This window comes from Triturus cristatus, chromosome 9 (assembly GCF_964204655.1).
Source record: "Triturus cristatus chromosome 9, aTriCri1.1, whole genome shotgun sequence".
NCBI lineage: Eukaryota > Metazoa > Chordata > Amphibia > Caudata > Salamandridae > Triturus > Triturus cristatus.
The window spans coordinates 387,347,868-387,373,994 of record NC_140592.1 but is presented as its reverse complement, the minus strand read 5'-3'; positions in this window follow the sequence as shown (position 1 = coordinate 387,373,994).

Genomic DNA, 26,127 nt, shown 5'->3' with positions numbered 1-26,127 from the left:
AATTTTTTTTAATGTTTAATTTTTTGACTGCAAATGACTATTCCATGTAAATTATCACTTTCGGAACAAAAATAAGTGTGTTTAGAGTCTCTTTAATGCCTGAAATTGGTCGAAATAGAAGTTTCTGAATAGGAGAAAAAGTCTGTAATAATGGCAATTTTGGTCACATTGAGGCTTTAAAAATTAGTTATTCAACATGAGGCACATTCCAAATGATATTTTGAGTCAATTTTTCTACAGTCCAAAAAATCAATTTTCTGATGAAAAACGATGACCCGTGACCTGTCGAAATTTCTCCAGATGGTCAGAAATGGAAATTTTTTAATGTTTAATTTTTTGACTGCTAATGACTATTCCATGTAAATTAGCACTTTTGGAACAAAAATAAGTGTGTTTAGAGTCACTTTAATGCCTGAAATTGGTCAAAATAGAAGCTTCTGAATAGGAGAAAAAGTCTGCAATAATGGCAATTTTGGTCACATTGAGGGTTTAAAAAGTAGTTATTCAACATGAGGCACATTCCAAATGACATTTTGAATCAATTTTTCTACAGTCCAAAAAATCAATTTTCTGATGAAATACGATGACCCGTGACCTGTCGAAATTTCACCAGATGGTCAGAAATGGAAATTTTTTAATGTTTAATTTTTTGAGTGTAAATGACTATTCCATGTAAATTATCACTTTTGGAACAAAAATAAGTGTGTTTAGAGTCACTTTAATGCCTGAAATTGGTTGAAAAAGAAGCTTCTGAATAGGAGAAAAAGTCTGTAATAATGGCAATTTTGGTCACATTGAGGCTTTAAAAAGTAGTTATTCAACATCAGGCACATTCCAAATGACATTTTGAATCAATTTTTCTACAGTCCAAAAAATCAATTTTCTGATGAAAAACGATGACCCGTGACCTGTCGAAATTTCTCCAGATGGTCAGAAATGGAAATTTTTCAATGTTTAATTTTTTGAGTGTAAATGACTATTCCATGTAAATTATCACTTTTGGAACAAAAATAAGTGTGTTTATAGTCACTCTAATGCCTGAAATTGGTCGAAATAGAAGCTTCTGAATAGGAGAAAAAGTCTGTAATAATGGCAATTTTAGTCACATTGAGGCTTTAAAAAGTAGTTATTCAACATGAGGCACATTCCAAATGACATTTTGAATCAACTTTTCTACAGTCCAAAAAATCAATTTTCTGATGAAAAACGATGACCCGTGACCTGTAGAATTTTCTCCAGATGGTCAGGATTGGAAATTTTTTAATGTTTAATTTTTTTAGTGTAAATGACTATTCCATGTAAATTATCACTTTTGGAACAAAAATAAGTGTGTTTAGAGTCACTTTAATGCCTGAAATTGGTTGAAATAGAAGCTTCTGAATAGGAGAAAAAGTCTGTAATAATGGCAATTTTGGTCACATTGAGGCTTTAAAAAGTAGTTATTCAACATCAGGCACATTCCAAATGACATTTTGAATCAATTTTTCTATAGTCCAAAAAATCAATTTTCTGATGAAAAACGATGACCCGTGACCTGTCGAAAATTCTCCAGATGGTCAGAAATGGAAATTTTTTAATGTTCAATTTTTTGACTGCTAATGACTATTCCATGTAAATTATCACTTTTGGAACAAAAATAAGTGTGTTTAGAGTTACTTTAATGCCTGAAATTGGTCGAAATAGAAGCTTCTGAATAGGAGAAAAAGTCTGTAATAATGACAATTTTGGTCACATTGAGGCTTTAAAAAGTAGTTTTTCAACATGAGGCACATTCCAAATGACATTTTGAATCAACTTTTCTACAGTCCAAAAAATCGATTTTCTGATGAAAAACGATGACCCGTGACCTGTCGAAATTTCTCCAGATGGTCAGGATTGGAAATTTTTTAATGTTTAATTTTTGGAGTGTAAATGACTATTCCATGTAAATTATCACTTTTGGAACAAAAATAAGTGTGTTTAGAGTCACTTTAATGCCTGAAATTGGTCGAAATAGAAGCTTCTGAATAGGAGAAAAAGTCTGTAATAATGGCAATTTTGGTCACATTAAGGCTTTCAAAAGTAGTTATTCAAAATGAGGCACATTCCAAATGACATTTTGAATCAATTTTTCTACAGTCCAAAAAATCAATTTTCTGATGAAAAACGATGACCCGTGACCTGTCGAAATTTCTCCAGATGGTCAGAAATGGAAATTTTTTAATGTTTAATTTTTTGACTGCTAATGACTATTCCATGTAAATTATCCCTTTTGGAACAAAAATAAGTGTGTTTAGAGTCACTTTAATGCCTGAAATTGGTCAAAATAGAAGCTTCTGAATAGGAGAAAAAGTCTATAATAATGGCAATTTTGGTCACATTGAGGCTTTAAAAAGTAGTTATTCAACATGAGGCACATTCCAAATGACATTTTGAATCAACTTTTCTACAGTCCAAAAAAATCAATTTTCTGATGAAAAACGATGACCCGTGACCTGTCAAAATTTCTCCAGATTGTCAGAAATGGAAATTATTTAATGTTTAATTTTTTGACTGCAAATGACTATTCAATGTAAATTATCACTTTTGGAACAAAAATAAGTGTGTTAAGAGTCACTAATGCCTGAAATTGGTCGAAATAGAACCTTCTGAATAGGAGAATAAGTCTGTAATAATGGCAATTTTGGTCACATTGAGGCTTTACAAAGTAGTTATTCAACATGAGGCACATTCCAAATGACATTTTGAATCAACTTTTCTACAGTCCAAAAAATCAATTTTCTGATGAAAAACGATGACCCGTGACCTGTAGAATTTTCTCCAGATGGTCAGGATTGGAAATTTTTTATTGTTTAATTTTTTTAGTGTAAATGACTATTCCATGTAAATTATCACTTTTGGAACAAAAATAAGTGTGTTTAGAGTCACTTTAATGCCTGAAATTGGTTGAAATAGAAGCTTCTGAATAGGAGAAAAAGTCTGTAATAATGGCAATTTTGGTCACATTGAGGCTTTGAAAAGTAGTTATTCAACATCAGGCACATTCCAAATGACATTTTGAATCAATTTTTCTACAGTCCAAAAAATCAATTTTCTGATGAAAAACGATGACCCGTGACCTGTCGAAATTTCTCCAGATGGTCAGAAATGGAAATTTTTTAATGTTTAATTTTTTGAGTGTAAATGACTATTCCATGTAAATTATCACTTTTGGAACAAAAATAAGTGTGTTTATAGTCACTCTAATGCCTGAAATTGGTCGAAATAGAAGCTTCTGAATAGGAGAAAAAGTCTGTAATAATGGCAATTTTGGTCACATTGAGGCTTTAAAAAGTAGTTATTCAACATCAGGCACATTCCAAATGACATTTTGAATCAATTTTTCTACAGTCCAAAAAATCAATTTTCTGATGAAAAACGATGACCCGTGACCTGTCGAAATTTCTCCAGATGGTCAGAAATGGAAATTTTTTAATGTTTAATTTTTTGAGTGTAAATGACTATTCCATGTAAATTATCACTTTTGGAACAAACATAAGTGTGTTTAGAGTCACTTTAATGCCTGAAATTGGTCAAAAGAGAAGCTTCTGAATAGGAGAAAAAGTCTGTAATAATGGCAATTTTGGTCACATTGAGGCTTTAAAAAGTAGTTATTAAACATGAGGCACATTCCAAATGACATTTTAAATACATTTTTCTACAGTCCAAAAAATCAATTTTCTGATGAAAAACGATGACCCGTGACCTGTCGAAATTTCTCCAGATGGTCAGGATTGGAAATTTTTTAATGTTTAATTTTTTGAGTGTAAATGACTATTCCATGTAAATTATCACTTTTGGAACAAAAATAAGTGTGTTTAGAGTCACTCTAATGCCTGAAATTGGTCGAAATAGAAGCTTCTGAATAGGAGAAAAAGTCTGTAATAATGGCAATTTTGGTCACATTGAGGCTTTAAAAAGTAGTTATTCAACATGAGGCACATTCCAAATGACATTTTGAATCAATTTTTCTACAGTCCAAAAAATCAATTTTCTGATGAAAAACGATGACCCGTGACCTGTCGAAATTTCTCCAGATGGTCAGAAATGGAAATTTTTTAATGTTTAATTTTTTGACTGCTAATGACTATTCCATGTAAATTATCCCTTTTGGAACAAAAATAAGTGTGTTTAGAGTCACTTTAATGCCTGAAATTGGTCAAAATAGAAGCTTCTGAATAGGAGAAAAAGTCTATAATAATGGCAATTTTGGTCACATTGAGGCTTTAAAAAGTAGTTATTCAACATGAGGCACATTCCAAATGACATTTTGAATCAACTTTTCTACAGTCCAAAAAATCAATTTTCTGATGAAAAACGATGCCCCGTGACCTGTCAAAATTTCTCCAGATTGTCAGAAATGGAAATTATTTAATGTTTAATTTTTTGACTGCAAATGACTATTCAATGTAAATTATCACTTTTGGAACAAAAATAAGTGTGTTAAGAGTCACTAATGCCTGAAATTGGTCGAAATAGAACCTTCTGAATAGGAGAATAAGTCTGTAATAATGGCAATTTTGGTCACATTGAGGCTTTACAAAGTAGTTATTCAACATGAGGCACATTCCAAATGACATTTTGAATCAATTTTTCTACAGTCCAAAAAATCAATTTTCTGATGAAAAACGATGACCCGTGACCTGTCAAAATTTCTTCAGATGGTCAGAAATGGATTTTTTTTTAATGTTTAATTTTTTGACTGCAAATGACTATTCCATGTAAATTATCACTTTTGGAACAAAAATAAGTGTGTTTAGAGTCTCTTTAATGCCTGAAATTGGTCGAAATAGAAGTTTCTGAATAGGAGAAAAAGTCTGTAATAATGGCAATTTTGGTCAAATTGAGGCTTTAAAAATTAGTTATTCAACATGAGGCACATTCCAAATGATATTTTGAGTCAATTTTTCTACAGTCCAAAAAATCAATTTTCTGATGAAAAAAGATGACCCGTGACCTATCGAAATTTCTCCAGATGGTCAGAAATGGAAATTTTTTAATGTTTAATTTTTTGACTGAAAATGACTATTCCATCTAAATAATCACTTTTGGAACAAAAATAAGTGTGTTTAAGTCACTTTAATGACTGAAATTGGTCGAAATAGAAGCTTCTGAATAGGAGAAAAAGTCTGTAATAATGGCAATTTTGGTCACATTGAGGCTTTAAAAAGTAGTTATTCAACATGAGGCACATTTCAAATGACATTTTGAATAAATTTTTCTACAGTCCAAAAAATCAATTTTCTGATGAAAAACGATGACCCGTGACCTGTCAAAATTTCTCCAGATTGTCAGAAATGGAAATTAATTAATGTTTAATTTTTTGACTGCAAATGACTATTCAATGTAAATTATCACTTTTGGAACAAAAATAAGTGTGTTAAGAGTCACTAATGCCTGAAATTGGTCGAAATAGAACCTTCTGAATAGGAGAATAAGTTTGTAATAATGGCAATTTTGGTCACATTGAGGCTTTAAAAATTAGTTATTCAACATGAGGCACATTCCAAATGATATTTTGAGTCAATTTTTCTACAGTCCAAAAAATCAATTTTCTGATGAAAAACGATGACCCGTGACCTGTCGAAATTTCTCCAGATGGTCAGAAATGGAAATTTTTTAATGTTTCATTTTTTGACTGCTAATGACTATTCCATGTAAATTAGCACTTTTGGAACAAAAATAAGTGTGTTTAGAGTCACTTTAATGCCTGAAATTGGTCAAAATAGAAGCTTCTGAATAGGAGAAAAAGTCTGTAATAATGGCAATTTTGGTCACATTGAGGCTTTAAAAAGTAGTTATTAAACATGAGGCACATTCCAAATGACATTTTAAATACATTTTTCTACAGTCCAAAAAATCAATTTTCTGATGAAAAACGATGACCCGTGACCTGTCGAAATTTCTCCAGATGGTCAGGATTGGAAATTTTGTAATGTTTAATTTTTTGAGTGTAAATGACTATTCCATGTAAATTATCACTTTTGGAACAAAAATAAGTGTGTTTAGAGTCACTCTAATGCCTGAAATTGGTCGAAATAGAAGCTTCTGAATAGGAGAAAAAGTCTGTAATAATGGCAATTTTGGTCACATTGAGGCTTTAAAAAGTAGTTATTCAACATGAGGCACATTCCAAATGACATTTTGAATCAATTTTTCTACAGTCCAAAAAATCAATTTTCTGATGAAAAACGATGACCCGTGACCTGTCGAAATTTCTCCAGATGGTCAGAAATGGAAATTTTTTAATGTTTAATTTTTTGACTGCTAATGACTATTCCATGTAAATTATCCCTTTTGGAACAAAAATAAGTGTGTTTAGAGTCACTTTAATGCCTGAAATTGGTCAAAATAGAAGCTTCTGAATAGGAGAAAAAGTCTATAATAATGGCAATTTTGGTCACATTGAGGCTTTAAAAAGTAGTTATTCAACATGAGGCACATTCCAAATGACATTTTGAATCAACTTTTCTACAGTCCAATAAATCAATTTTCTGATGAAAAACGATGCCCCGTGACCTGTCAAAATTTCTCCAGATTGTCAGAAATGGAAATTATTTAATGTTTAATTTTTTGACTGCAAATGACTATTCAATGTAAATTATCACTTTTGGAACAAAAATAAGTGTGTTAAGAGTCACTAATGCCTGAAATTGGTCGAAATAGAACCTTCTGAATAGGAGAATAAGTCTGTAATAATGGCAATTTTGGTCACATTGAGGCTTTACAAAGTAGTTATTTAACATGAGGCACATTCCAAATGACATTTTGAATAAATTTTTCTACAGTCCAAAAAATCAATTTTCTGATGAAAAACGATGACCCGTGACCTGTCAAAATTTCTTCAGATGGTCAGAAATGGATTTTTTTTTAATGTTTAATTTTTTGACTGCAAATGACTATTCCATGTAAATTATCACTTTTGGAACAAAAATAAGTGTGTTTAGAGTCTCTTTAATGCCTGAAATTGGTCGAAATAGAAGTTTCTGAATAGGAGAAAAAGTCTGTAATAATGGCAATTTTGGTCAAATTGAGGCTTTAAAAATTAGTTATTCAACATGAGGCACATTCCAAATGATATTTTGAGTCAATTTTTCTACAGTCCAAAAAATCAATTTTCTGATGAAAAAAGATGACCCGTGACCTATCGAAATTTCTCCAGATGGTCAGAAATGGAAATTTTTTAATGTTTAATTTTTTGACTGAAAATGACTATTCCATCTAAATAATCACTTTTGGAACAAAAATAAGTGTGTTTAAGTCACTTTAATGACTGAAATTGGTCGAAATAGAAGCTTCTGAATAGGAGAAAAAGTCTGTAATAATGGCAATTTTGGTCACATTGAGGCTTTAAAAAGTAGTTATTCAACATGAGGCACATTTCAAATGACATTTTGAATAAATTTTTCTACAGTCCAAAAAATCAATTTTCTGATGAAAAACGATGACCCGTGACCTGTCAAAATTTCTCCAGATTGTCAGAAATGGAAATTAATTAATGTTTAATTTTTTGACTGCAAATGACTATTCAATGTAAATTATCACTTTTGGAACAAAAATAAGTGTGTTAAGAGTCACTAATGCCTGAAATTGGTCGAAATAGAACCTTCTGAATAGGAGAATAAGTTTGTAATAATGGCAATTTTGGTCACATTGAGGCTATACAAAGTAGTCATTCAACATGAGGCACATTCCAAATGACATTTTGAATCAATTTTTCTACAGTCCAAAAAATCAATTTTCTGAAGAAAAACGATGACCCGTGACCTGTCAAAATTTCTTCAGATGGTCAGAAATGGAATTTTTTTTAATGTTTAATTTTTTGACTGCAAATGACTATTCCATGTAAATTATCACTTTTGGAACAAAAATAAGTGTGTTTAGAGTCTCTTTAATGCCTGAAATTGGTCGAAATAGAAGTTTCTGAATAGGAGAAAAAGTCTGTAATAATGGCAATTTTGGTCACATTGAGGCTTTAAAAATTAGTTATTCAACATGAGGCACATTCCAAATGATATTTTGAGTCAATTTTTCTACAGTCCAAAAAATCAATTTTCTGATGAAAAACGATGACCCGTGACCTGTCGAAATTTCTCCAGATGGTCAGAAATGGAAATTTTTTAATGTTTAATTTTTTGACTGCTAATGACTATTCCATGTAAATTAGCACTTTTGGAACAAAAATAAGTGTGTTTAGAGTCACTTTAATGCCTGAAATTGGTCAAAATAGAAGCTTCTGAATAGGAGAAAAAGTCTGCAATAATGGCAATTTTGGTCACATTGAGGGTTTAAAAAGTAGTTATTCAACATGAGGCACATTCCAAATGACATTTTGAATCAATTTTTCTACAGTCCAAAAAATCAATTTTCTGATGAAATACGATGACCCGTGACCTGTCGAAATTTCACCAGATGGTCAGAAATGGAAATTTTTTAATGTTTAATTTTTTGAGTGTAAATGACTATTCCATGTAAATTATCACTTTTGGAACAAAAATAAGTGTGTTTAGAGTCACTTTAATGCCTGAAATTGGTTGAAAAAGAAGCTTCTGAATAGGAGAAAAAGTCTGTAATAATGGCAATTTTGGTCACATTGAGGCTTTAAAAAGTAGTTATTCAACATCAGGCACATTCCAAATGACATTTTGAATCAATTTTTCTACAGTCCAAAAAATCAATTTTCTGATGAAAAACGATGACCCGTGACCTGTCGAAATTTCTCCAGATGGTCAGAAATGGAAATTTTTCAATGTTTAATTTTTTGAGTGTAAATGACTATTCCATGTAAATTATCACTTTTGGAACAAAAATAAGTGTGTTTATAGTCACTCTAATGCCTGAAATTGGTCGAAATAGAAGCTTCTGAATAGGAGAAAAAGTCTGTAATAATGGCAATTTTAGTCACATTGAGGCTTTAAAAAGTAGTTATTCAACATGAGGCACATTCCAAATGACATTTTGAATCAACTTTTCTACAGTCCAAAAAATCAATTTTCTGATGAAAAACGATGACCCGTGACCTGTAGAATTTTCTCCAGATGGTCAGGATTGGAAATTTTTTAATGTTTAATTTTTTTAGTGTAAATGACTATTCCATGTAAATTATCACTTTTGGAACAAAAATAAGTGTGTTTAGAGTCACTTTAATGCCTGAAATTGGTTGAAATAGAAGCTTCTGAATAGGAGAAAAAGTCTGTAATAATGGCAATTTTGGTCACATTGAGGCTTTAAAAAGTAGTTATTCAACATCAGGCACATTCCAAATGACATTTTGAATCAATTTTTCTATAGTCCAAAAAATCAATTTTCTGATGAAAAACGATGACCCGTGACCTGTCGAAAATTCTCCAGATGGTCAGAAATGGAAATTTTTTAATGTTCAATTTTTTGACTGCTAATGACTATTCCATGTAAATTATCACTTTTGGAACAAAAATAAGTGTGTTTAGAGTTACTTTAATGCCTGAAATTGGTCGAAATAGAAGCTTCTGAATAGGAGAAAAAGTCTGTAATAATGACAATTTTGGTCACATTGAGGCTTTAAAAAGTAGTTTTTCAACATGAGGCACATTCCAAATGACATTTTGAATCAACTTTTCTACAGTCCAAAAAATCGATTTTCTGATGAAAAACGATGACCCGTGACCTGTCGAAATTTCTCCAGATGGTCAGGATTGGAAATTTTTTTATGTTTAATTTTTGGAGTGTAAATGACTATTCCATGTAAATTATCACTTTTGGAACAAAAATAAGTGTGTTTAGAGTCACTTTAATGCCTGAAATTGGTCGAAATAGAAGCTTCTGAATAGGAGAAAAAGTCTGTAATAATGGCAATTTTGGTCACATTAAGGCTTTCAAAAGTAGTTATTCAAAATGAGGCACATTCCAAATGACATTTTGAATCAATTTTTCTACAGTCCAAAAAATCAATTTTCTGATGAAAAACGATGACCCGTGACCTGTCGAAATTTCTCCAGATGGTCAGAAATGGAAATTTTTTAATGTTTAATTTTTTGACTGCTAATGACTATTCCATGTAAATTATCCCTTTTGGAACAAAAATAAGTGTGTTTAGAGTCACTTTAATGCCTGAAATTGGTCAAAATAGAAGCTTCTGAATAGGAGAAAAAGTCTATAATAATGGCAATTTTGGTCACATTGAGGCTTTAAAAAGTAGTTATTCAACATGAGGCACATTCCAAATGACATTTTGAATCAACTTTTCTACAGTCCAAAAAAATCAATTTTCTGATGAAAAACGATGACCCGTGACCTGTCAAAATTTCTCCAGATTGTCAGAAATGGAAATTATTTAATGTTTAATTTTTTGACTGCAAATGACTATTCAATGTAAATTATCACTTTTGGAACAAAAATAAGTGTGTTAAGAGTCACTAATGCCTGAAATTGGTCGAAATAGAACCTTCTGAATAGGAGAATAAGTCTGTAATAATGGCAATTTTGGTCACATTGAGGCTTTACAAAGTAGTTATTCAACATGAGGCACATTCCAAATGACATTTTGAATCAACTTTTCTACAGTCCAAAAAATCAATTTTCTGATGAAAAACGATGACCCGTGACCTGTAGAATTTTCTCCAGATGGTCAGGATTGGAAATTTTTTATTGTTTAATTTTTTTAGTGTAAATGACTATTCCATGTAAATTATCACTTTTGGAACAAAAATAAGTGTGTTTAGAGTCACTTTAATGCCTGAAATTGGTTGAAATAGAAGCTTCTGAATAGGAGAAAAAGTCTGTAATAATGGCAATTTTGGTCACATTGAGGCTTTGAAAAGTAGTTATTCAACATCAGGCACATTCCAAATGACATTTTGAATCAATTTTTCTACAGTCCAAAAAATCAATTTTCTGATGAAAAACGATGACCCGTGACCTGTCGAAATTTCTCCAGATGGTCAGAAATGGAAATTTTTTAATGTTTAATTTTTTGAGTGTAAATGACTATTCCATGTAAATTATCACTTTTGGAACAAAAATAAGTGTGTTTATAGTCACTCTAATGCCTGAAATTGGTCGAAATAGAAGCTTCTGAATAGGAGAAAAAGTCTGTAATAATGGCAATTTTGGTCACATTGAGGCTTTAAAAAGTAGTTATTCAACATCAGGCACATTCCAAATGACATTTTGAATCAATTTTTCTACAGTCCAAAAAATCAATTTTCTGATGAAAAACGATGACCCGTGACCTGTCGAAATTTCTCCAGATGGTCAGAAATGGAAATTTTTTAATGTTTAATTTTTTGAGTGTAAATGACTATTCCATGTAAATTATCACTTTTGGAACAAACATAAGTGTGTTTAGAGTCACTTTAATGCCTGAAATTGGTCAAAAGAGAAGCTTCTGAATAGGAGAAAAAGTCTGTAATAATGGCAATTTTGGTCACATTGAGGCTTTAAAAAGTAGTTATTAAACATGAGGCACATTCCAAATGACATTTTAAATACATTTTTCTACAGTCCAAAAAATCAATTTTCTGATGAAAAACGATGACCCGTGACCTGTCGAAATTTCTCCAGATGGTCAGGATTGGAAATTTTTTAATGTTTAATTTTTTGAGTGTAAATGACTATTCCATGTAAATTATCACTTTTGGAACAAAAATAAGTGTGTTTAGAGTCACTCTAATGCCTGAAATTGGTCGAAATAGAAGCTTCTGAATAGGAGAAAAAGTCTGTAATAATGGCAATTTTGGTCACATTGAGGCTTTAAAAAGTAGTTATTCAACATGAGGCACATTCCAAATGACATTTTGAATCAATTTTTCTACAGTCCAAAAAATCAATTTTCTGATGAAAAACGATGCCCCGTGACCTGTCAAAATTTCTCCAGATTGTCAGAAATGGAAATTATTTAATGTTTAATTTTTTGACTGCAAATGACTATTCAATGTAAATTATCACTTTTGGAACAAAAATAAGTGTGTTAAGAGTCACTAATGCCTGAAATTGGTCGAAATAGAACCTTCTGAATAGGAGAATAAGTCTGTAATAATGGCAATTTTGGTCACATTGAGGCTTTACAAAGTAGTTATTCAACATGAGGCACATTCCAAATGACATTTTGAATCAATTTTTCTACAGTCCAAAAAATCAATTTTCTGATGAAAAACGATGACCCGTGACCTGTCAAAATTTCTTCAGATGGTCAGAAATGGATTTTTTTTTAATGTTTAATTTTTTGACTGCAAATGACTATTCCATGTAAATTATCACTTTTGGAACAAAAATAAGTGTGTTTAGAGTCTCTTTAATGCCTGAAATTGGTCGAAATAGAAGTTTCTGAATAGGAGAAAAAGTCTGTAATAATGGCAATTTTGGTCAAATTGAGGCTTTAAAAATTAGTTATTCAACATGAGGCACATTCCAAATGATATTTTGAGTCAATTTTTCTACAGTCCAAAAAATCAATTTTCTGATGAAAAAAGATGACCCGTGACCTATCGAAATTTCTCCAGATGGTCAGAAATGGAAATTTTTTAATGTTTAATTTTTTGACTGAAAATGACTATTCCATCTAAATAATCACTTTTGGAACAAAAATAAGTGTGTTTAAGTCACTTTAATGACTGAAATTGGTCGAAATAGAAGCTTCTGAATAGGAGAAAAAGTCTGTAATAATGGCAATTTTGGTCACATTGAGGCTTTAAAAAGTAGTTATTCAACATGAGGCACATTTCAAATGACATTTTGAATAAATTTTTCTACAGTCCAAAAAATCAATTTTCTGATGAAAAACGATGACCCGTGACCTGTCAAAATTTCTCCAGATTGTCAGAAATGGAAATTAATTAATGTTTAATTTTTTGACTGCAAATGACTATTCAATGTAAATTATCACTTTTGGAACAAAAATAAGTGTGTTAAGAGTCACTAATGCCTGAAATTGGTCGAAATAGAACCTTCTGAATAGGAGAATAAGTTTGTAATAATGGCAATTTTGGTCACATTGAGGCTTTAAAAATTAGTTATTCAACATGAGGCACATTCCAAATGATATTTTGAGTCAATTTTTCTACAGTCCAAAAAATCAATTTTCTGATGAAAAACGATGACCCGTGACCTGTCGAAATTTCTCCAGATGGTCAGAAATGGAAATTTTTTAATGTTTCATTTTTTGACTGCTAATGACTATTCCATGTAAATTAGCACTTTTGGAACAAAAATAAGTGTGTTTAGAGTCACTTTAATGCCTGAAATTGGTCAAAATAGAAGCTTCTGAATAGGAGAAAAAGTCTGCAATAATGGCAATTTTGGTCACATTGAGGCTTTAAAAAGTAGTTATTCAACATGAGGCACATTCCAAATGACATTTTGAATCAATTTTTCTACAGTCCAAAAAATCAATTTTCTGATGAAAAACGATGACCCGTGACCTGTCGAAATTTCACCAGATGGTCAGAAATGGAAATTTTTTAATGTTTAATTTTTTGAGTGTAAATGACTATTCCATGTAAATTATCACTTTTGGAACAAAAATAAGTGTGTTTAGAGTCACTTTAATGCCTGAAATTGGTCGAAAAAGAAGCTTCTGAATAGGAGAAAAAGTCTGTAATAATGGCAATTTTGGTCACATTGAGGCTTTAAAAAGTAGTTATTCAACATCAGGCACATTCCAAATGACATTTTGAATCAATTTTTCTACAGTCCAAAAAATCAATTTTCTGATGAAAAACGATGACCCGTGACCTGTCGAAATTTCTCCAGATGGTCAGAAATGGAAATTTTTCAATGTTTAATTTTTTGAGTGTAAATGACTATTCCATGTAAATTATCACTTTTGGAACAAAAATAAGTGTGTTTATAGTCACTCTAATGCCTGAAATTGGTCGAAATAGAAGCTTCTGAATAGGAGAAAAAGTCTGTAATAATGGCAATTTTGGTCACATTGAGGCTTTAAAAAGTAGTTATTCAACATGAGGCACATTCCAAATGACATTTTGAATCAACTTTTCTACAGTCCAAAAAATCAATTTTCTGATGAAAAACGATGACCCGTGACCTGTAGAATTTTCTCCAGATGGTCAGGATTGGAAATTTTTTAATGTTTAATTTTTTTAGTGTAAATGACTATTCCATGTAAATTATCACTTTTGGAACAAAAATAAGTGTGTTTAGAGTCACTTTAATGCCTGAAATTGGTTGAAATAGAAGCTTCTGAATAGGAGAAAAAGTCTGTAATAATGGCAATTTTGGTCACATTGAGGCTTTAAAAAGTAGTTATTCAACATCAGGCACATTCCAAATGACATTTTGAATCAATTTTTCTATAGTCCAAAAAATCAATTTTCTGATGAAAAACGATGACCCGTGACCTGTCGAAAATTCTCCAGATGGTCAGAAATGGAAATTTTTTAATGTTTAATTTTTTGACTGCTAATGACTATTCCATGTAAATTATCACTTTTGGAACAAAAATAAGTGTGTTTAGAGTTACTTTAATGCCTGAAATTGGTCGAAATAGAAGCTTCTTAATAGGAGAAAAAGTCTGTAATAATGGCAATTTTGGTCACATTGAGGCTTTAAAAAGTAGTTTTTCAACATGAGGCACATTCCAAATGATATTTTGAGTCAATTTTTCTACAGTCCAAAAAATCAATTTTCTGATGAAAAAAGATGACCCGTGACCTATCGAAATTTCTCCAGATGGTCAGAAATGGAAATTTTTTAATGTTTAATTTTTTGACTGAAAATGACTATTCCATCTAAATAATCACTTTTGGAACAAAAATAAGTGTGTTTAAGTCACTTTAATGACTGAAATTGGTCGAAATAGAAGCTTCTGAATAGGAGAAAAAGTCTGTAATAATGGCAATTTTGGTCACATTGAGGCTTTAAAAAGTAGTTATTCAACATGAGGCACATTTCAAATGACATTTTGAATAAATTTTTCTACAGTCCAAAAAATCAATTTTCTGATGAAAAACGATGACCCGTGACCTGTCAAAATTTCTCCAGATTGTCAGAAATGGAAATTAATTAATGTTTAATTTTTTGACTGCAAATGACTATTCAATGTAAATTATCACTTTTGGAACAAAAATAAGTGTGTTAAGAGTCACTAATGCCTGAAATTGGTCGAAATAGAACCTTCTGAATAGGAGAATAAGTTTGTAATAATGGCAATTTTGGTCACATTGAGGCTTTAAAAATTAGTTATTCAACATGAGGCACATTCCAAATGATATTTTGAGTCAATTTTTCTACAGTCCAAAAAATCAATTTTCTGATGAAAAACGATGACCCGTGACCTGTCGAAATTTCTCCAGATGGTCAGAAATGGAAATTTTTTAATGTTTCATTTTTTGACTGCTAATGACTATTCCATGTAAATTAGCACTTTTGGAACAAAAATAAGTGTGTTTAGAGTCACTTTAATGCCTGAAATTGGTCAAAATAGAAGCTTCTGAATAGGAGAAAAAGTCTGCAATAATGGCAATTTTGGTCACATTGAGGCTTTAAAAAGTAGTTATTCAACATGAGGCACATTCCAAATGACATTTTGAATCAATTTTTCTACAGTCCAAAAAATCAATTTTCTGATGAAAAACGATGACCCGTGACCTGTCGAAATTTCACCAGATGGTCAGAAATGGAAATTTTTTAATGTTTAATTTTTTGAGTGTAAATGACTATTCCATGTAAATTATCACTTTTGGAACAAAAATAAGTGTGTTTAGAGTCACTTTAATGCCTGAAATTGGTCGAAAAAGAAGCTTCTGAATAGGAGAAAAAGTCTGTAATAATGGCAATTTTGGTCACATTGAGGCTTTAAAAAGTAGTTATTCAACATCAGGCACATTCCAAATGACATTTTGAATCAATTTTTCTACAGTCCAAAAAATCAATTTTCTGATGAAAAACGATGACCCGTGACCTGTCGAAATTTCTCCAGATGGTCAGAAATGGAAATTTTTCAATGTTTAATTTTTTGAGTGTAAATGACTATTCCATGTAAATTATCACTTTTGGAACAAAAATAAGTGTGTTTATAGTCACTCTAATGCCTGAAATTGGTCGAAATAGAAGCTTCTGAATAGGAGAAAAAGTCTGTAATAATGGCAATTTTGGTCACATTGAGGCTTTAAAAAGTAGTTATTCAACATGAGGCACATTCCAAATGACATTTTGAATCAACTTTTCTACAGTCCAAAAAATCAATTTTCTGATGAAAAACGATGACCCGTGACCTGTAGAATTTTCTCCAGATGGTCAGGATTGGAAATTTTTTAATGTTTAATTTTTTTAGTGTAAATGACTATTCCATGTAAATTATCACTTTTGGAACAAAAATAAGTGTGTTTAGAGTCACTTTAATGCCTGAAATTGGTTGAAATAGAAGCTTCTGAATAGGAGAAAAAGTCTGTAATAATGGCAATTTTGGTCACATTGAGGCTTTAAAAAGTAGTTATTCAACATCAGGCACATTCCAAATGACATTTTGAATCAATTTTTCTATAGTCCAAAAAATCAATTTTCTGATGAAAAACGATGACCCGTGACCTGTCGAAAATTCTCCAGATGGTCAGAAATGGAAATTTTTTAATGTTTAATTTTTTGACTGCTAATGACTATTCCATGTAAATTATCACTTTTGGAACAAAAATAAGTGTGTTTAGAGTTACTTTAATGCCTGAAATTGGTCGAAATAGAAGCTTCTTAATAGGAGAAAAAGTCTGTAATAATGGCAATTTTGGTCACATTGAGGCTTTAAAAAGTAGTTTTTCAACATGAGGCACATTCCAAATGACATTTTGAATCAACTTTTCTACAGTCCAAAAAATCGATTTTCTGATGAAAAACGATGACCCGTGACCTGTCGAAATTTCTCCAGATGGTCAGGATTGGAAATTTTTTAATGTTTAATTTTTGGAGTGTAAATGACTATTCCATGTAAATTATCACTTTTGGAACAAAAATAAGTGTGTTTAGAGTCACTTTAATGCCTGAAATTGGTCGAAATAGAAGCTTCTGAATAGGAGAAAAAGTCTGTAATAATGGCAATTTTGGTCACATTAAGGCTTTCAAAAGTAGTTATTCAAAATGAGGCACATTCCAAATGACATTTTGAATCAATTTTTCTACAGTCCAAAAAATCAATTTTCTGATGAAAAACGATGACCCGTGACCTTTCGAAATTTCTCCAGATGGTCAGAAATGGAAATTTTTTAATGTTTAATTTTTTGACTGCTAATGACTATTCCATGTAAATTATCCCTTTTGGAACAAAAATAAGTGTGTTTAGAGTCACTTTAATGCCTGAAATTGGTCAAAATAGAAGCTTCTGAATAGGAGAAAAAGTCTATAATAATGGCAATTTTGGTCACATTGAGGCTTTAAAAAGTAGTTATTCAACATGAGGCACATTCCAAATGACATTTTGAATCAACTTTTCTACAGTCCAAAAAATCAATTTTCTGATGAAAAACGATGACCCGTGACCTGTCAAAATTTCTCCAGATTGTCAGAAATGGAAATTATTTAATGTTTAATTTTTTGACTGCAAATGACTATTCAATGTAAATTATCACTTTTGGAACAAAAATAAGTGTGTTAAGAGTCACTAATGCCTGAAATTGGTCGAAATAGAACCTTCTGAATAGGAGAATAAGTCTGTAATAATGGCAATTTTGGTCACATTGAGGCTTTACAAAGTAGTTATTCAACATGAGGCACATTCCAAATGACATTTTGAATCAATTTTTCTACAGTCCAAAAAATCAATTTTCTGATGAAAAACGATGACCCGTGACCTGTCAAAATTTCTTCAGATGGTCAGAAATGGATTTTTTTTTAATGTTTAATTTTTTGACTGCAAATGACTATTCCATGTAAATTATCACTTTTGGAACAAAAATAAGTGTGTTTAGAGTCTCTTTAATGCCTGAAATTGGTCGAAATAGAAGTTTCTGAATAGGAGAAAAAGTCTGTAATAATGGCAATTTTGGTCAAATTGAGGCTTTAAAAATTAGTTATTCAACATGAGGCACATTCCAAATGATATTTTGAGTCAATTTTTCTACAGTCCAAAAAATCAATTTTCTGATGAAAAAAGATGACCCGTGACCTATCGAAATTTCTCCAGATGGTCAGAAATGGAAATTTTTTAATGTTTAATTTTTTGACTGCTAATGACTATTCCATGTAAATTAGCACTTTTGGAACAAAAATAAGTGTGTTTAGAGTCACTTTAATGCCTGAAATTGGTCAAAATAGAAGCTTCTGAATAGGAGAAAAAGTCTGCAATAATGGCAATTTTGGTCACATTGAGGCTTTAAAAAGTAGTTATTCAACATGAGGCACATTTCAAATGACATTTTGAATCAATTTTTCTACAGTCCAAAAAATCAATTTTCTGATGAAAAACGATGACCCGTGACCTGTCGAAATTTCTCCAGATGGTCAGAAATGGAAATTTTTTAATGTTTAAATTTTTTTAGTGTAAATGACTATTCCATGTAAATTATCACTTTTGGAACAAAAATAAGTGTGTTTAGAGTTACTTTAATGCCTGAAATTGGTCGAAATAGAAGCTTCTGAATAGGAGAAAAAGTCTGTAATAATGGCAATTTTGGTCACATTGAGGCTTTAAAAAGTAGTTATTCAACATCAGGCACATTCCAAATGACATTTTGAATCAATTTTTCTACAGTCCAAAAAATCAATTTTCTGATGAAAAACGATGACCCGTGACCTGTCGAAATTTCTCCAGATGGTCAGAAATGGAAATTTTTCAATGTTTAATTTTTTGAGTGTAAATGACTATTCCATGTAAATTATCACTTTTGGAACAAAAATAAGTGTGTTTATAGTCACTCTAATGCCTGAAATTGGTCGAAATAGAAGCTTCTGAATAGGAGAAAAAGTCTGTAATAATGGCAATTTCTGTCACATTGAGGCCTTAAAAAGTAGTTATTCAACATGAGGCACATTCCAAATGACATTTTGAATCAACTTTTCCACAGTCCAAAAAATCAATTTTCTGATGAAAAACGATGACCCGTGACCTGTAGAATTTTCTCCAGATGGTCAGGATTGGAAATTTTTTAATGTTTAATTTTTTTAGTGTAAATGACTATTCCATGTAAATTATCACTTTTGGAACAAAAATAAGTGTGTTTAGAGTCACTTTAATGCCTGAAATTGGTTGAAATAGAAGCTTTTGAATAGGAGAAAAAGTCTGTAATAATGGCAATTTTGGTCACATTGAGGCTTTAAAAAGTAGTTATTCAACATCAGGCACATTCCAAATGACATTTTGAATCAATTTTTCTATAGTCCAAAAAATCAATTTTCTGATGAAAAACGATGACCCGTGAACTGTCGAAAATTCTCCAGATGGTCAGAAATGGAAATTTTTTAATGTTTAATTTTTTGACTGCTAATGACTATTCCATGTAAATTAGCACTTTTGGAACAAAAATAAGTGTGTTTAGAGTCACTTTAATGCCTGAAATTGGTCAAAATAGAAGCTTCTGAATAGGAGAAAAAGTCTGCAATAATGGGAATTTTGGTCACATTGAGGCTTTAAAAAGTAGTTATTCAACATGAGGCACATTCCAAATGACATTTTGAATCAATTTTTCTACAGTCCAAAAAATCAATTTTCTGATGAAAAACGATGACCCGTGACCTGTCGAAATTTCTCCAGATGGTCAGGATTGGAAATTTTTTAATGTTTAATTTTTTGAGTGTAAATGACTATTCCATGTAAATTATCACTTTTGGAACAAAAATAAGTGTGTTTAGAGTCACTTTAATGCCTGAAATTGGTCGAAATAGAAGCTTCTGAATAGGAGAAAAAGTCTGTAATAATGGCAATTTTGGTCACATTGAGGCTTTAAAAAGTAGTTATTCAACATGAGGCACATTCCAAATGACATTTTGAATCAATTTTTCTACAGTCCAAAAAATCAATTTTCTGATGAAAAACGATGACCCGTGACCTGTCGAAATTTCTCCAGATGGTCAGAAATGTAATTTTTTTAATGTTTAATTTTTTGACTGTAAATGTCTATTCCATGTAAATTATCACTTTTAGAACACAAATAAGTGTGTTTAAAGTCACATTAATGCCTGAAATTGGTCAACATAGAAGCTTCTGAATTGGAGAAAAAGTCTGTAATAATGGCAATTTTGGTCACATTGAGGCTTTAAAAAGTAGTTATTCAACATGAGGCACATTCCAAATGACATTTTAAATCAATTTTTCTATAGTCCAAAAAATCAATTTTCTGATGAAAAACGATGACCCGTGACCTGTCGAAAATTCTCCAGATGGTCAGAAATGGAAATTTTTTAATGTTTAATTTTTTGACTGCTAATGACTATTCCATGTAAATTATCACTTTTGGAACAAAAATAAGTGTGTTTAGAGTCACTTTAATGCCTGAAATTGGTCGAAATAGAAGCTTCTGAATAGGAGAAAAAGTCTGTAATAATGCAATTTTGGTCACATTGAGGCTTTAAAAAGTAGTTTTTCAACATGAGGCACATTCCAAATGACATTTTGAATCAACTTTTCTACAGTCCAAAAAATCAATTTTCTGATGAAAAACGATGACCCGTGACCTGTCGAAATTTCTCCAGATGGTCAGGATTGGAAATTTTTTTATGTTTAATTTTTGGAGTATAAATGACTATTCCATGTAAATTATCACTTTTGGAACAAAAATAAGTGTGTTTAGAGTCACTTTAATGCCTGAAATTGGTCGAAATAGAAGCTTCTGAATAGGAGAAAAAGTCTGTAATAATGGCAATTTTGGTCACATTGAGGCTTTCAAAAGTAGTTATTCAACATGAGGCACATTCCAAATGACATTTTGAATCAATTTTTCTACAGTCCAAAAAATCAATTTTCTGATGAAAAACGATGACCCGTGACCTGTCGAAATTTCTCCAGATGGTCAGAAATGGAAATTTTTTAATGTTTAATTTTTTGACTGCTAATGACTATTCCATGTAAATTATCCCTTTTGGAACAAAAATAAGTGTGTTTAGTCACTTTAATGCCTGAAATTGGTCAAAATAGAAGCTTCTGAATAGGAGAAAAAGTCTATAATAATGGCAATTTTGGTCACATTGAGGCTTTAAAAAGTAGTTATTCAACATGAGGCACATTCCAAATGACATTTTGAATCAACTTTTCTACAGTCCAAAAAATCAATTTTCTGATGAAAAACGATGACCCGTGACCTGTCAAAATTTCTCCAGATTGTCAGAAATGGAAATTATTTAATGTTTAATTTTTTGACTGCAAATGACTATTCAATGTAAATTATCACTTTTGGAACAAAAATAAGTGTGTTAAGAGTCACTAATGCCTGAAATTGGTCGAAATAGAACCTTCTGAATAGGAGAATAAGTCTGTAATAATGGCAATTTTGGTCACATTGAGGCTTTACAAAGTAGTTATTCAACATGAGGCACATTCCAAATGACATTTTGAATCAATTTTTCTACAGTCCAAAAAATCAATTTTCTGATGAAAAACGATGACCCGTGACCTGTCAAAATTTCTTCAGATGGTCAGAAATGGATTTTTTTTTAATGTTTAATTTTTTGACTGCAAATGACTATTCCATGTAAATTATCACTTTTGGAACAAAAATAAGTGTGTTTAGAGTCTCTTTAATGCCTGAAATTGGTCGAAATAGAAGTTTCTGAATAGGAGAAAAAGTCTGTAATAATGGCAATTTTGGTCAAATTGAGGCTTTAAAAATTAGTTATTCAACATGAGGCACATTCCAAATGATATTTTGAGTCAATTTTTCTACAGTCCAAAAAATCAATTTTCTGATGAAAAAAGATGACCCGTGACCTATCGAAATTTCTCCAGATGGTCAGAAATGGAAATTTTTTAATGTTTAATTTTTTGACTGCTAATGACTATTCCATGTAAATTAGCACTTTTGGAACAAAAATAAGTGTGTTTAGAGTCACTTTAATGCCTGAAATTGGTCAAAATAGAAGCTTCTGAATAGGAGAAAAAGTCTGCAATAATGGCAATTTTGGTCACATTGAGGCTTTAAAAAGTAGTTATTCAACATGAGGCACATTTCAAATGACATTTTGAATCAATTTTTCTACAGTCCAAAAAATCAATTTTCTGATGAAAAACGATGACCCGTGACCTGTCGAAATTTCTCCAGATGGTCAGAAATGGAAATTTTTTAATGTTTAATTTTTTGAGTGTAAATGACTATTCCATGTAAATTATCACTTTTGGAACAAAAATAAGTGTGTTTAGAGTCACTTTAATGCCTGAAATTGGTCGAAATAGAAGCTTCTGAATAGGAGAAAAAGTCTGTAATAATGGCAATTTTGGTCACATTGAGGCTTTAAAAAGTAGTTATTCAACATCAGGCACATTCCAAATGACATTTTGAATCAATTTTTCTACAGTCCAAAAAATCAATTTTCTGATGAAAAACGATGACCCGTGACCTGTCGAAATTTCTCCAGATGGTCAGAAATGGAAATTTTTCAATGTTTAATTTTTTGAGTGTAAATGACTATTCCATGTAAATTATCACTTTTGGAACAAAAATAAGTGTGTTTATAGTCACTCTAATGCCTGAAATTGGTCGAAATAAAAGCTTCTGAATAGGAGAAAAAGTCTGTAATAATGGCAATTTCTGTCACATTGAGGCCTTAAAAAGTAGTTATTCAACATGAGGCACATTCCAAATGACATTTTGAATCAACTTTTCCACAGTCCAAAAAATCAATTTTCTGATGAAAAACGATGACCCGTGACCTGTAGAATTTTCTCCAGATGGTCAGGATTGGAAATTTTTTAATGTTTAATTTTTTTAGTGTAAATGACTATTCCATGTAAATTATCACTTTTGGAACAAAAATAAGTGTGTTTAGAGTCACTTTAATGCCTGAAATTGGTTGAAATAGAAGCTTCTGAATAGGAGAAAAAGTCTGTAATAATGGCAATTTTGGTCACATTGAGGCTTTAAAAAGTAGTTATTCAACATCAGGCACATTCCAAATGACATTTTGAATCAATTTTTCTATAGTCCAAAAAATCAATTTTCTGATGAAAAACGATGACCCGTGACCTGTCGAAAATTCTCCAGATGGTCAGAAATGGAAATTTTTTAATGTTTAATTTTTTGACTGCTAATGACTATTCCATGTAAATTATCACTTTTGGAACAAAAATAAGTGTGTTTAGAGTTACTTTAATGCCTGAAATTGGTCGAAATAGAAGCTTCTGAATAGGAGAAAAAGTCTGTAATAATGGCAATTTTGGTCACATTGAGGCTTTAAAAAGTAGTTTTTCAACATGAGGCACATTCCAAATGACATTTTGAATCAACTTTTCTACAGTCCAAAAAATCGATTTTCTGATGAAAAACGATGACCCGTGACCTGTCGAAATTTCTCCAGATGGTCAGGATTGGAAATTTTTTAATGTTTAATTTTTGGAGTGTAAATGACTATTCCATGTAAATTATCACTTTTGGAACAAAAATAAGTGTGTTTAGAGTCACTTTAATGCCTGAAATTGGTCGAAATAGAAGCTTCTGAATAGGAGAAAAAGTCTGTAATAATGGCAATTTTGGTCACATTAAGGCTTTCAAAAGTAGTTATTCAAAATGAGGCACATTCCAAATGACATTTTGAATCAATTTTTCTACAGTCCAAAAAATCAATTTTCTGATGAAAAACGATGACCCGTGACCTGTCGAAATTTCTCCAGATGGTCAGAAATGGAAATTTTTTAATGTTTAATTTTTTGACTGCTAATGACTATTCCATGTAAATTATCCCTTTTGGAACAAAAATAAGTGTGTTTAGAGTCACTTTAATGCCTGAAATTGGTCAAAATAGAAGCTTCTGAATAGGAGAAAAAGTCTATAATAATGGCAATTTTGGTCACATTGAGGCTTTAAAAAGTAGTTATTCAACATGAGGCACATTCCAAATGACATTTTGAATCAACTTTTCTACAGTCCAAAAAATCAATTTTCTGATGAAAAACGATGACCCGTGACCTGTCAAAATTTCTCCAGATTGTCAGAAATGGAAATTATTTAATGTTTAATTTTTTGACTGCAAATGACTATTCAATGTAAATTATCACTTTTGGAACAAAAATAAGTGTGTTAAGAGTCACTAATGCCTGAAATTGGTCGAAATAGAACCTTCTGAATAGGAGAATAAGTCTGTAATAATGGCAATTTTGGTCACATTGAGGCTTTACAAAGTAGTTATTCAACATGAGGCACATTCCAAATGACATTTTGAATCAATTTTTCTACAGTCCAAAAAATCAATTTTCTGATGAAAAACGATGACCCGTGACCTGTCAAAATTTCTTCAGATGGTCAGAAATGGATTTTTTTTTAATGTTTAATTTTTTGACTGCAAATGACTATTCCATGTAAATTATCACTTTTGGAACAAAAATAAGTGTGTTTAGAGTCTCTTTAATGCCTGAAATTGGTCGAAATAGAAGTTTCTGAATAGGAGAAAAAGTCTGTAATAATGGCAATTTTGGTCAAATTGAGGCTTTAAAAATTAGTTATTCAACATGAGGCACATTCCAAATGATATTTTGAGTCAATTTTTCTACAGTCCAAAAAATCAATTTTCTGATGAAAAAAGATGACCCGTGACCTATCGAAATTTCTCCAGATGGTCAGAAATGGGAATTTTTTAATGTTTAATTTTTTGACTGCTAATGACTATTCCATGTAAATTAGCACTTTTGGAACAAAAATAAGTGTGTTTAGAGTCACTTTAATGCCTGAAATTGGTCAAAATAGAAGCTTCTGAATAGGAGAAAAAGTCTGCAATAATGGCAATTTTGGTCACATTGAGGCTTTAAAAAGTAGTTATTCAACATGAGGCACATTTCAAATGACATTTTGAATCAATTTTTCTACAGTCCAAAAAATCAATTTTCTGATGAAAAACGATGACCCGTGACCTGTCGAAATTTCTCCAGATGGTCAGAAATGGAAATTTTTTAATGTTTAATTTTTTGAGTGTAAATGACTATTCCATGTAAATTATCACTTTTGGAACAAAAATAAGTGTGTTTAGAGTTACTTTAATGCCTGAAATTGGTCGAAATAGAAGCTTCTGAATAGGAGAAAAAGTCTGTAATAATGGCAATTTTGGTCACATTGAGGCTTTAAAAAGTAGTTATTCAACATCAGGCACATTCCAAATGACATTTTGAATCAATTTTTCTACAGTCCAAAAAATCAATTTTCTGATGAAAAACGATGACCCGTGACCTGTCGAAATTTCTCCAGATGGTCAGAAATGGAAATTTTTCAATGTTTAATTTTTTGAGTGTAAATGACTATTCCATGTAAATTATCACTTTTGGAACAAAAATAAGTGTGTTTATAGTCACTCTAATGCCTGAAATTGGTCGAAATAGAAGCTTCTGAATAGGAGAAAAAGTCTGTAATAATGGCAATTTCTGTCACATTGAGGCCTTAAAAAGTAGTTATTCAACATGAGGCACATTCCAAATGACATTTTGAATCAACTTTTCCACAGTCCAAAAAATCAATTTTCTGATGAAAAACGATGACCCGTGACCTGTAGAATTTTCTCCAGATGGTCAGGATTGGAAATTTTTTAATGTTTAATTTTTTTAGTGTAAATGACTATTCCATGTAAATTATCACTTTTGGAACAAAAATAAGTGTGTTTAGAGTCACTTTAATGCCTGAAATTGGTTGAAATAGAAGCTTTTGAATAGGAGAAAAAGTCTGTAATAATGGCAATTTTGGTCACATTGAGGCTTTAAAAAGTAGTTATTCAACATCAGGCACATTCCAAATGACATTTTGAATCAATTTTTCTATAGTCCAAAAAATCAATTTTCTGATGAAAAACGATGACCCGTGAACTGTCGAAAATTCTCCAGATGGTCAGAAATGGAAATTTTTTAATGTTTAATTTTTTGACTGCTAATGACTATTCCATGTAAATTAGCACTTTTGGAACAAAAATAAGTGTGTTTAGAGTCACTTTAATGCCTGAAATTGGTCAAAATAGAAGCTTCTGAATAGGAGAAAAAGTCTGCAATAATGGCAATTTTGGTCACAT